Here is a 9,922-nt window from a genome sequence, read left to right on the forward strand (position 1 = left end):
TTAAACTGTCATATTGTGTTAAATGCATCAACAGTTATTCCATTTTTTTATTCTCATAATTTCATTCTATTTCTACTCCAATTTAATTGCTCAAATCTTATTTATTTGCTATACAATAAGTATTGACGCAAATATACAAGTAAGATTATTGAAACAAATTAGCCATCATATATGAAAAATATAAGCATTTCAAAATTACATAACAAAATTCTTTAAATGTTAAGGAGCAATATATTACATCCATCTGAAAAGAAATGACCATATCATATTCTAGAATTAATACTCTATGAGAACTCGCATAATTTACATTGGTCATATACCATCTTCGTAGCTAGACACCTGCAGTAAGTGACATGAAATCAATATTTGATTTTGAGAGATCTAACAATTGAGGTGCTAAAATGTCATGAAAAACATAACTACATAATAAGAAACAACTAAAAGTCACTTTAGATATGAATCATTTTCTCCTCTCCAATGCATTATAGCAGCAATATAAAAGCAAAGGCTAAAACTGCTAAAAATGTGATTACTTTGTGCATACAATAAGTTATATAGACTTCACTTTAGTGATGAACTCTGTAGTCATTATTTTAATTCTAAATAACAAAAAAGCGAGCAACTACAAACTGGAAATTATAATACATGACTAACATAGTGAATAAGGGATAAAGAACTTCAAAAGGTAATTATTTACCAAGTGTTCTAGTTAACTTAGAGCTAATTATTATTAATCACACATCATTAAAGTCTAGCTAATAGGAATTTCACATTCTCTGTGTCTAAGACAAGTCATGTGGATAGTTATTGTATCAACATTTCATGTTCTTATAAGATTTGTAACGTAACTCTTCTAATCAATAGAAGGGCACAAAATAATCATTAGCCATAAGATGAAGAGTTTGTTCCCTGAAAGCCATAACCTTCTCAAATTGAGCATCATCCTGGAAAAAATAATAAGAAAAGAATAATAATCATTAAGATAACAATTGTTCATTACATATTTGCTCATTTAGGTAGAGGAATATGTTGCTTGTGAATTTCATACTCCTATTTTTTCCTTAACTTCTCTTACAACTCCTGCAAAATATAACCTCACACTGATTTTGACACAACATTTCAAAGGGGGCACGAAAATGCAATTAACACGTTTCAATACTTCAGTCAAAAGTGATCGTGATGTTAGTCAGATTGCAATAGAGAAACATACCTCAAGAATAAAACTAGTTGGTAATTTCCATAAGCCAAAAGATGCGAAACCTAATATTTCTCTTGCACGATGAGCAACTTCAGCGATAAGTCTATTAAGTTGAGACTACAAAAAAATTCATCCATACATGATAAATGATTGTCAATGCAATCAACAGGTTCCACATATTCCTATAAGGCCATTAAACATTACCCGAGATCCCAAATCTTGAAACTTCTGTTAGCAATCCTCTCACATATCATACTTCATCTGATACACCCAAAGGTCTTGTTCTCTTTAACATGTGTTCTAATCAGTTGTTTGTTAATCTACTGTTGAGTTATTATAGGAGTCTTCTATGCTTTAGCATAGCTGCAGCAAAATAATTAGCACATAGAGGAAGTATCAGTATATGGATGACTAACTCTTAACAAACTGAAAGGGGTCAGAGAGGAAAAATCAGTATCTCCGATTTGTAAATACACTCTGACTGCACTATATTTGTCAATGAATCGGTATTCACACTAGCATTGATGGCCTTATAGCATCATTTCCAGGCTGTGCTACACTTAAATACCCGCTGCATTATTTGGAGTGGTAAAACTTATTGGAGATCATTATTGAACTAAAAATGAATTTTAGCTAGCTGTCTTTTCTGAAGGTAGTGCCATTCTTGCCAAACAAATAGTTAAGTTTTTGTTGGAAGGTGTGCGTCCACTAACCATCAATGGACCAGGTCCCTTTACACAGTTGTTTTACTTGAAAAAAATAATAAAAAAATAAAAATGATTTTTTTCAAAAGTTGATGAAACTTATTATTGAAAAGAAATTGAATTTCCAAAAAGACAGATTCACCACTTAATTTTTTTGATAAAAATCAAGAAAAAACTTTAGATTTTCAAAAGGATTGAAACCGATAAAAATCAATTTGAAAAAATAGGTTTGAAGTTTAATGTACATTCCGAGAAGGTGTTAGGTCCTCGAAACCCCCGCTAAAACCCGCGGTTGACCGGCAATTTGACTAAAATGACTTTTCAATTATATTTTAAAATATTTGTTAAGAAATAAAACTCATTTTTATTTAAGGGGAAAATAAACTTGAAGGGAGTTTTTAAAGTGATTAATTCATATATTGCAAGACAATTAAAATAAAATAGAACTAAGTCATAAATTAAAAAATAAGTATTTAAATTTGAACATAATAGACGATATGACTATATTTTGGGAATTAATTAAATTAAAAGCAAATCATAAAAATAATGTTAGTCAACATAATCACAAATAAATAATAAGAAAAGGAGAGAGTTAAATTTGGGTCTTGGCCCAAAATCCATGAACATGTCCTAAAACTAAAAATGCCCAAAAGATGAGTGTGGACCTATTTGATTAAATTTCTGTTGATGGACCACTCTATTGGGCCTCTTAGGTCTCATTTTCTTCTGAACCTGCTTGAACAAAAGAGTTTGGGACCCCTTTTCCATTTAAAAACCTGCATATATATTGTAAGACCCCAAAACTGAGTTAGGGTGTCTAGAGCCTAACATGTTTGTCATAAGGGACTAATGTTCTAAAATGGCTTATAATATGGTATTGAGGCAGTGTGTAAGGTTTGAGGTAATTTGGAAGTCAAAAGTCAAGGGACGACCAAGACGTTCGACAACTAGTCACCTATGTGCGTCATGTGTTTATACATCCTTATATTTGTACATCATGAGATTATGAAGTCTTAAAATGAGTTATAATTATATTTATAGTCATTATATGGAGTTTCATGAAGTTTGGATGTCAAACGTCCAAGAACGTCTAAGACGTTCAAAAGTTAGCCCTTGAGACGTTCAAGTATGTCTTGATGGGGCCTAGCATGTTTGGACGTGTTTTATGTGTGCATTTTGGGTGAAACTTTCATGGAAGGTACATGAATTTTCAATGTTCGTATTTACGTTGGAAAAGTCCGGGTATCACTTCCCAAGGGCCCCGCAAAAAGGCCTACAAGAAGGACTCACGGGCTATCGAGACACTGCCTTGGCAGTGTCAATCGACAAGCTCTAAGTGATGCCTCGTCAGTCCATCGACGCCCCATCGATTAGGGAGTGTTTTGAAACTTAGCCACAGGAGATGAATCAACCAAGAGGAAGCTGCAGTCACTAACGATGGAGCAGCAGGACGCCCCGTCGTCCAGTCGACGCTCCGTCGATGCTGTCTGTCGATGGTAGCCTGCAACTGCTGCCATGCGACTGCCTCATTAAAGGGGTGAATGGTAAATTCACCCTACATACTAACCTGATCCTATTTGATTTATTTTGATATTTTTTGGTGTATACAAGTGATAAAAAATGTGATCAACCCATTCCCAATCCCATACACACAAAATAGATTTTCCCTCCAAAACTAATTCTCCCTAGAAACCTCCTTGAAGGTGAAACTCAAGAACAACTATTAGGTTGGATTTCTATGATTTATTCATCAATATTTAGAGGTTTTCAACTATACAAAGTATGGTGATCCTTTATCACTAGTTATCCTTCCATCTAGAGAGTTAATCTCAAAGTTTCAAAAAGAGATTTCACGATCAAACTTCTTCTTTTTCAATATAGCCATGAGTTCTTTCTAAAAATGTTTTTAATGTCTTAATAATGATGAATTGATGTAATGTAATGCTTTTAACATGAAATTTTATCCAATTGCATTATGAACCCATGTCTCTTCCCAAAATTGATTTAGCCCTTGCATGGGCATTGTGATCATAGCTTGTTAATAGTTGAATTGCGATTCTCTTACGTTATATTGTATAAATATACTTTTATTTACTTGAATTGATGATGAGTGGTCCATGTGGATCAATGTATGAAGAATTTAACATGACTACTTTATGTTCTATGTGTTTACTGTAACATTAGTCCTTAATTGTGTAAAAGTGGATCTCAAATATGTTGAGAGTCTTGTAGATACTTCCTAAGGTTAATATAATGATTGAATTGTAAGTATAAATCATGTATGATCAAGGTGAAGATATGAGGTTATCTAAGTTCTTCTAGTTTATCAAGTGGTAACTTGTGATCTTGACGTTAGGTTGGTTGTTATATGACTCGATCATGGTTAATTGTACTTAGATACTGCCTATACGTATAATGTGATGATAATTAGGTATAATTGATCTAACATGAATGGATAACAATTGAATTGGTAAAGATTGATTTAGATTCTTCTAGCCTACAAAGTGAATGTTGTAGTGTATATGACATGATCTAAATGTTAGGGTAGATGAAGCATGATTTCGTTTGAGTAATGATTTCTTTAGCTACTGTCGTACATTGTATTGATGATAAATTGTTATTGATTATCAATGCAAGTGAATTGGGTTAAAGATCTATGTTCTTCTACTTTCTAGTATATATATGTGATATATTGTATTAGATTGTAATATGATCTTGTAGCGACTTGTACATGGTTTCTTTTATGATTATGGTACTTTAGATATTTTCCTATACTTGAATTATTCATGAAAGATTAGTAATGGATTGGTAATAATTTCTCTATTCTTCTACTTCTCTACTTCTTTATAGTAATGTTGATGAAACCTTTTATGGCATTTTATGGTATGGTCCACTTGTAGTGGCGGTGTTTACTTTATTGTCATTATATATATGTTGAACATGCCCTTGAAGAAGAATTGATGAATATATGAATGAGTGGTTATGATGATCACCTTATGTGTAACCTGTGCGTAGTCTTCTACTTTAGTTGTGAATCTAGGTTATGTTACTATTGTCATGAGCATGTGAATGTTTATGTTAGGATCATGTGTAGGCGCTGCCATTAATGAAGTATTAAGGATTGATGACCCCTACCCATGTACCCCTATTGTGAATGTGTGAATAGCTAAGGTTAGGAGTCTTGAATGTAATGTGAAGATTGTCTTGCCTCCATGCTAAATGGTGTTGTGTGGTCTATGCTTTGTTGTGCGTTATGGTCTTATGAGTCTGCCTGCCTCAAGATGTTATGGATAACCATTATGTGATCATGTTGACCAATGTACACACGCACTCACACATTATTCATGCTTAAAAGTAGTATAGGTCATGGTGTCTAAATGAAAGGTAGTTCTCATATTTACTAGTGTCTACTACTATGCATGTTAAGATGATGTCTATGGAAGTATGATATGTGTTTCATGGGACCTTTCCTATTCATTGCACATGTGTGCCTTGATAAAATAGTTTCTAGTTTTGATTTCTATGTGCATGAATATGGATGTATGAACATGCGTGACCTTAATGTGTTATGTGAAAGGTTTGCTTACATATATGTATACGCACACATATGAATGATGATCTATTCAATAAAGGGGCCTTGAAAGGTGTGCTCAAGTGTATCCTAAACTAGATAGTGCTAATAATATATGCTATGTCCATGTGAAAGGATTTCTCACATGATGTAGGTTAATGAACTTTCATCTATGACCTATGAGCTAAGCATATGAGGGGATGACTCTCCTAAGACTATGTTTTATTTAGAAATGATAATAAAGGCTTTTTCAATAAAAGAGAACTTAGCTTACCACTGAGTGAACTTGTATATGCGTGTGTGGCTCTTTCCAATGTGGGAAGGAAGGTCTACCATAAATCTCATGAGGTGGATAACCACAGTGCCTCAATAGGCATAAATAGGGTTTCCATAAGTGAATAACCATAACGCCCCATCTTGGCATAAAGAGGGTTTTCACATGTACCTCCTAGTTCCGTAACTATACTTGCCACATAGGATCTAGTAAGTGAATTCACTTAGTAAGCTAGCATGTGTTAATGTTCTACCTTGGCTAGTTAAGAACACCTTCCATTGGTGTAAGGCTCTACAACACCAAATTCCATGTTTAGCGCCCATGGTCTTAATGTCTGTTAAGGCTATAGTTTCCCTAAAGTAAAATGAACAATGGAAGTAAATGACTAAGACCCTAACTAGGATGACCTAAGGGAGGTTACTTAGGATAGGTGGAAGTAATGAACCCCTTTAGACATTGCACAAGTATCTCCTTAGGAAGATCTAGGAAGGTCTTCTAATGTGTATGATCATGATTATGTCTTTATGCATGGATGATAGTATTTGTCTATTTATCATGAAGATGTGCATGGTATGAGTCTATGTGGTGTGGTCTTATTCTTATATGCACTATGTGAGTCTTAACGATTATATGATGAAGATTGTTAACATGAATGGAGTGGTCTTCACTTACTTGTTGATGTATGAAATAGAATGTTAAGCTTGTGGTGTTATGATAGGTTTACTAAGTATGTGTGAGGTTATCGGGATTTACACATACATTGCACTAGTAGACTTAGAGTAGGATTATGAGTAAGGTTTCATAAGGTTCTATGTGAAGTAAAATAAGTATATAAATATATATATATATATGTATGTATAATGATAAGAGTTTTAGTAAGGTCCTTATGTCTTGGCTTAAATGTGTCTATCATGTGCTATACTTCTATGATGATATGTGATGACTTGTGTAGGTTGTATATATTCTTTCTTTGTGGCCTAAGATGATGCATTGCACCAAGTATCACTACAAGGTTACTTGGGAAGTTAGTGAATAACAGAAAGGATAGCTCACTGTAGGGTGAACTCAAAAACGACTTAAATTCTATATGTGATTTTCTATGATACTTGACCTTTGAATATGTCTATATGAAGTATGTGAATTATATAAATGCAATTGCATAAAGGTTTTATAAAGATTTACTCAAAAAGGTATGAAGTATGATTTCAAGAAAATATCCCTTTTAATGCATATTTTTGCATGGTTGTCATACTTAGTGCATTCTTGTACTAAATCCATTTTTCTCTACTTTTTACACAAAGTGTAGGTTATGGATGCTTAAAGGATGTCTAAATGTGAAGAGCTTGATAGATGATTCCCAAGCTTAATGAAAGGAATCCTTAAGTTCAAGGATTTCCTAATGTAATGTCTTTACTGTAAAGTGTTTAAATGTTGTATAGTTATGTATTATGTTTTAAGAGTCGTGTCGCTAATGTACTCTAATTTTGTTGAGTCTAATATGACAAAGAGGCTTAGAGTCTAAGTATGTAATATGATATTTTGAGTATATATGAAGTGAAGTTTCTAGCATATGAAGTGCTATGGAAGTCTTAAATTTTCGCAAAAATTTACTATAACAATGCGATGAATGATAACTATGAGCTTGTATAAGACCTTTGAGAGGTCAAATACGCCATGTTACTTCTAGGGGTGCTCCCAAGATGTGACATATACCAAGTGTACATCACCATATAGGTGTGTTTTTAAGCTCCATATCAGCTTTAACTTTTCAACACCCTGTATATTTGTTCCTTTTCAAGCGCTTAACTACTTTTAACTTTTATTGCCATATTTTGGACTTGTATATCATGTATACAGAATGTATACTGCACGCATACAACTTTCTTTTGGGCCATTTTGGAATCTGAAATTAAATTTCCAACCCCTTGCATTTCACATTCTTCCCTTTACACCCATGGTCTAGCTGACTCTGTGACAAAAGAGGTTTTAGCCTCTATGGATCGATTTGGGAATGTAAAGGAAAGATATCCATTATGGACTCGAAGAGGATTCATACAAGAAAGCAAAGAAATAAAATTAGCATATAAATCAAATAAAACAAATGAGGCATAACTTAATTGTGAACAAAGTAATTCAAGTATTTTTTAAGATCCAAAATGAAAACTGAAACCACTATTCAATCACCATAAAAGATGACTCAAAACAAAGCAGAATGAACTAATATATATCAACCGACCACTTAACGATAACAAGAGTTAATAAAACAAACACTAAAGCCTATACAAGTAACACAATAATAGTGACTCCAAATACAAATAAAATAAACTAATGACAAGCAACATGACAAAGGGATATGTAGGCATGCTTTGAGCAATACACTATGTATATTTTCATAAATGCAACACCGAAATTGGATACCACTTTCATATCAACAGGAATGGTCAAACACTTCCAATAGCAAAACAAGAATAGGTAGATATGAACCATGATTTGTAGATATTCATGCACTTAAAATGGAACAGTAAATGCAAAATAAAATTAAAATTTGAACCAACTAATATAAGATCAAAATGGGATGTGTCACACATTTAACAAAACTTAATAAACCCACATACTATATGGTTCTGACTTATGAAAGGGAAGCTACTTCAATTAAAGATTAATAAGGACTAAGGCTAAAGGTAGAACCAAAAAGGTTAACAGAACATGAACCCAAAATCTTAGTTTTATAAAATGATAAACATGAAATTACCCAAAGAGCTTTGGTGCTCTAAATAGAGAAATACCTCTTCAAATAACCCAATATGTCAATAATAATCGATTCTCAAACAGGTAAATAATCAGGAAAGAAAGAGATTGAATTCTATACAGCGTCCTGGTGAACTCAAACATGACCATATCTTGTGGCACGACTACATTTATCCAAAAAATGTAGTTTCTAAACTTGGTTTTTTGAGAACTATACAAATAACCAATCCTTATAATTAAACACTAAGTCATCAGTCAAAATTTTAAAATTAGTATGACAATTAAGAACAAAGAAAGCATGTTTAGTAGATTGACGAGAAGAGGAGACAGACAAATGAAGCAAATAATAAGCAAAAAATTACTAATCACTGCTACCACAAGATTCAATCCAAGAGACAATAGAAATAAGAACCACGATCAGGTTTCAAAAGAAAATAACTAAGTACAGAAGGAAGAAATAAAGAAAAAACTTACAAGGGAGGAGATTTCCTTTCCCGACAGTGAAGTAGGGAAGACGACGAGCTAGAAGGAGCAGCAACTTCACTACCCCAACGACACTCCGACGAGCTTTGCAAGAGGCGAGCACAAAAGAAATTCTCTTATAGATTCTTGCTTGAGGAACTTCACTACTAATTTTTTTTTTGATGTATGTATTCTTGTATTTATATTTCTTTCAGATTTTTTGTCTCCCCAACTCTATCTAAGTATTCTCCTCTGTTTTTCTCACCTCCAACACTAAAGGAAGAGAATGTTTATATAGAGGGAATTAGGTCAAACTTTTTTTGGGGGGTGGGGGGTGAGGGGTGGGGGGTGGGGGGAGGGGAATCAGGTAGATTTAGGGTGACATTTCAAATTAGAAATTCAGAATTCAAATGTCCTTCGAGGGTAAGGCTGGGACGGCTGACATTTGTACAAATCCTAAACAGATTTTTAAGTAGAGCCGTCTAATTCGGTCCAAGGACGAAATCAAAAGGATATAGAGACATTCGAAAAATTCAAAGGCTTTGTACGAATAGATTAGGGAGAGGATGTGCGAAGATGGTTACGCTCGAGTTGAGCTCGAGTCGCGATTCTTTGCTGGATTTTGCACGCGTTTTCTGAGTTATTATCGTGAGGAGGAAGAACAACACATTGTCGGTGGTTTTTTGCTGTTCGCGTTGGGTATTTGGTCTGGGTTTGGGTGACTGATATTGTTATAGGAATTTAAGAATGGGCTTAGGTTAGGAATTAAATTGAAGGAATTGGGTTGCTGAATAATGGACCTGATTTAAATAGGCTTAAAATGGGTCTCGAAATGGATTTAAGGTGAAGTTAAAGGGGTTAGATCTTGGAGTTTAATCAAATTGAGTTAAGTTATCAAATTCAAATAAACTTTAAATAATACAAATTAATATTAATTAATTAAAAGCTTCTTAATGTTGACGAAA

General features: G+C 33.6%; 1 long non-coding RNA gene across 3 annotated transcripts; it reads right to left on the bottom strand.

The window, feature by feature from the left end:
• Positions 1 to 145: 145 nt before the first annotated feature.
• LOC101251809 (uncharacterized) lies at positions 146 to 9,257 on the bottom strand. Of its 3 annotated transcripts, XR_011221115.1 has the most exons (5): positions 8,970 to 9,257; positions 1,403 to 1,561; positions 1,211 to 1,315; positions 850 to 944; positions 146 to 339 (listed from the first exon to the last, which is right to left on the bottom strand). It is a non-coding gene; the product is annotated as an uncharacterized lncRNA (long non-coding RNA). The 3 variants fall into 3 exon arrangements; XR_011221114.1 differs by lacking the exon at positions 850 to 944; XR_011221113.1 differs by lacking the exon at positions 146 to 339 and having other exon boundaries at positions 621 to 944.
• Positions 9,258 to 9,922: the final 665 nt, after the last annotated feature.

Source organism: Solanum lycopersicum, chromosome 1 (assembly GCF_036512215.1).
Source record: "Solanum lycopersicum chromosome 1, SLM_r2.1".
Lineage (NCBI taxonomy): Eukaryota > Viridiplantae > Streptophyta > Magnoliopsida > Solanales > Solanaceae > Solanum > Solanum lycopersicum.